The sequence below is a fragment of the Colobus angolensis genome, unplaced genomic scaffold (assembly GCF_000951035.1).
Source record: "Colobus angolensis palliatus isolate OR3802 unplaced genomic scaffold, Cang.pa_1.0 Scaffold257, whole genome shotgun sequence".
Taxonomy (NCBI): domain Eukaryota; kingdom Metazoa; phylum Chordata; class Mammalia; order Primates; family Cercopithecidae; genus Colobus; species Colobus angolensis.
The window spans coordinates 3,040,889-3,044,709 of record NW_012115788.1 but is presented as its reverse complement, the minus strand read 5'-3'; positions in this window follow the sequence as shown (position 1 = coordinate 3,044,709).

Sequence of the window (3,821 nt, the reverse complement as noted above, 5' to 3'; positions counted from 1 at the left end):
AATAGTAATAAATATGAAAATAACTAAATTTTAGCTTTCTTTTATAACTACATAACCAATCTCAACCATTATTTTTTGTTTCCCCAAATTAGGAGAGTTTAAAATGCAGATTCTCCCCACCGTCGTCTTTCCATTCAACAGAAATTAAGAAAGAAGGATCTTACTCAGGTCTTCACTCCATTTGTGGTTCACATCCAGTGTCTGAAAGATTAGAAAGCATTCATTCCACCAATAATTATCAAGCACCTATAAAGTACCAGGACCTCTTACAAACTCTAGGGAAATCCTGGCTCCTGCTGTCATGAATTTTGCATTCTCAGCTAGGAAATATGGCTCTGATGCCTGCTGGGGCAGTGGTAGAAACCTTTACTCCATGTGAATACAGGTATCCCTTGGTACACGTCGGGGATTGGTTCCAGGACCCGCCACCAACACCAAAACCCACAGATATTCAAGTTTCTGATATAAAATGATGTGTAGTATTTGCATATAACCTATGCACATCTTCCTATATACTTTGCATCATCTCTAGATTACTTACAATGCCAATGTAAACACTATATAAATAATTATTGTACTGTATTGTTTAGGGAATGGTGACAAGAAAAACGTCTGTACATGTTCAATACAGACACAATTTATTTTTACTCTGCTCTTGGTTGAATCCACAGATGCAGAACCCATGGACACAGAAGCCAACTGTACATTTAGAGCTACAGAGGATCTTGGAGGTAACCTAAACAATTTCCAACCTCGTATAGAAATCTGTATACTAGAGCATCTCTACCAGAACCTTTCATTCAACCCTTTTTTGGATGCCTTCAGCAACAGGGAGCTCAGTACTTCACCCTTCTCACTTGTAAAAGGTTTGAATGTTAAAAGTTCTTACATTTTTCTGGCTTTTCCAATATTTAACATCAGCTTTATATCTCTTTCCCAATTTTCACAACCACACAGCTCCTTAAATAGAGTTAAACACAACCCATCTTTCAGTCATTCCTAAATGTAACATTGTGATCAGTCATTCCTAAATGTAACATTGTGATCAGTCATTCCTAAATGTAACATTGTTATCAGTATTGCTAATGTCCCTTCAAGATTCTTAATTATTTAAAATATTCCCTGCCCAGGGAATATTCTGACTTACCAGCTCAGAATATCATGAACTATGACTTCCTGTTTAAGTTTTAGGATTGAAATAATCCTAAATACCATGGTCACCCTACCTGGTTGGCTTACATTAAAACTTTGCCTCTTTCAGGATATTTGTTGTCATTAATATTCCGTGGTACAGCTCAACATGAGGGGTGCTAATGTGTCAGAAAAACAAGTAAGCAGGCAAGCCTAACTGGAATCTTATGTCAATTCTTGAGATTGAGGACAGTGCTATGTGACTGATTGTCATTTAAATTAATCAAAATGTAACTATCAACTTAGAAAATCCTTCAGGCCCAGAGCATAAAGCAGTTTCAAGCTTATAGGAAACCAAACATAATCATTCAAATAAAATTACTGATACTGTACTTCATATGAGCAAGGACATCATAGTAATGTATTATTATGCCACTTGAAATATGATTATTTGCTGGCAGATAAGTTACAAAACCATAAGATTATATATATGCGTTTTGTGAGTTCTTAGAAAATATTTCTTTCATTCAAAGTCTTAATATTTATTTTACATAAATGGGCTCCATTCATTTGAAATAAATGTGAAAATTATTAGAAACACTTAACAAACCAGTTTTTAAATTTTTAGAAAGATCCAAAATGTCCCAGGCCACCACAGTTTAACCAATGATCAGTATTTAAAGAGAAAATACATACTTTTGCATCACCATATATAGAGATTATATACATAGTTTTGAAAAATGAAATAGCATAGAGTCTTCTAATTAATAATTTCTTCAAAATTACTCAGAAGCAATTAAGAAATATGTTCTAAGAAAATTATGCCTTGCTGAAACCACAAAACAAAGAGAATATAAAAATGTATGGAGGGGTAAATACTTTTTATACATCTGTTGACTACCTTTTTCAAGGATTACAGATATTGCAGAATTAAAAAAACATTCAGAATTCAACAAATGTTTGGAAAGTTAAAATTACAGAAATGTTTAAATTTTTGCATTTTGAAATTCCTGTTTACCCTAAAGAGAAATAGAAATCTACAATGATAACAACAACAATAATAATTACACAATGTTTACAAAGCCTTTGGAATTTTCAATATTCCTGTGTCTCTGCTTGAAGCAGCAAAATTAAAATGATATAGTCACAATTTGTTTCTTGACTATTTCATATTCAGTAATTTTTAATGAAGTGACTAAATTAGGCATAACTTAGTACAGCTTTAACGTGGTTATGATGAATATATTTTACTTGATTAAAAATGATAAAACCAGGGAGCCTTAAATATTATCTTAAAAGATTAACTACTGTGTCAATTACAAATCTAGGAGAAAGGTATTTATAAAGGAATAACTATTCTGAACAGTAACTTCCTTTTGTTCATTTCATTTAATTAATGACTCAATCACTCTTAATACTAAAATTTTCCTAAATTACACATTGGTTTGCAAATGGGATGGCATATAGCAGGGCTACGTCAATTTACACACTGGTGAAAATTCAGCAGATAATTCATTTTTTATTTAATCAGGAAGGAAAAAACTACTCGGCAGTGTAGAGTGACCTAATTAACTAAATAACTGCCAATTCTACATTGTACTTTGTGTTATATGACATATCATGAATAAATACCAGTCAAAAATCAAAGTATTTGGATACTTAAGTAATGATGAGGCCTGCTGTGCCAACAGGTATGCTAATGAGTAGACATCTCCCAGCCTCAAGACTGAGGGAATGAGGCAAAAGTTTTCACCTCCCAATCTTTTAGGGGGATTGTGATTAACCCAAGTATTTAAGAAGTTCCCTACTATTGGGAAGGAAGTAGATGTAATCATTTATATGCTTATTTTGTCAACTGAGGAGGAAAAACTTGCAAAGGAACAGTTTTGATATATGTATTAGATTTTTATCAGAATACAAATAAATGGTCATAGATGACATTTTTCACCTAAGGAATACAAATAAGTTGATCTATGTTCAGTTACCAATCTAACTAGGGTAAATGTCTTCTGATAGCAACTAAAGTTAACAATATCTTCCTTCTAAAACCTTTCTAAGAGCACCCTACAATCACACCTTCTAGCAACAGCCATTTCTCTTGAATTAGTAAGGTGGCTACACCGCCAGTTTGAGCTGTTTTCCTTCAGTCCTGTAGTCCATCTCTCCAGGGGATTCTCCAAATGCTAACAAAAATCAATTTCCCTGACAAAAGAACATATACACGAATTTTTTTTTTTTTTTTTAGAAGAGGGTCAGGGAGCATCTGACAGACGTTTTTAAAGGAAGGGGACAGCTACTTGCATGGGACTGCATTTTAGTTGTGCTAAAAGTGATGGAAGTTGGTTTGCATTATTCTACCACCAACACCCAAACCACCTGCCCACGGAAACCCCTGCCGGAGACCGAAGTTTACCCAAACAGCGCTCGGCAAAGCGCTGCCATAAATTCAAAACTAACTCTGCTGGGCCCGTGGGGGTTGCGAGAGAGGGACCGAACGTGAAACCCGGGGAGCCCCGCGTCTCTTGCCTCCGAAGGTTTTCCGCGATCAGTGTCCCCTTCTCTGCTGGAATCGGAAGTGCCTGTCACCTGCGGATCTGCCCGACTCTCCCGGTCGGCCCTTCTCCTCTGCCCAGTTCGGACAGTCTCCAATTCCCCGTCGCAGCCCCGGCCGCCTCGGACTCCCTCGTCCC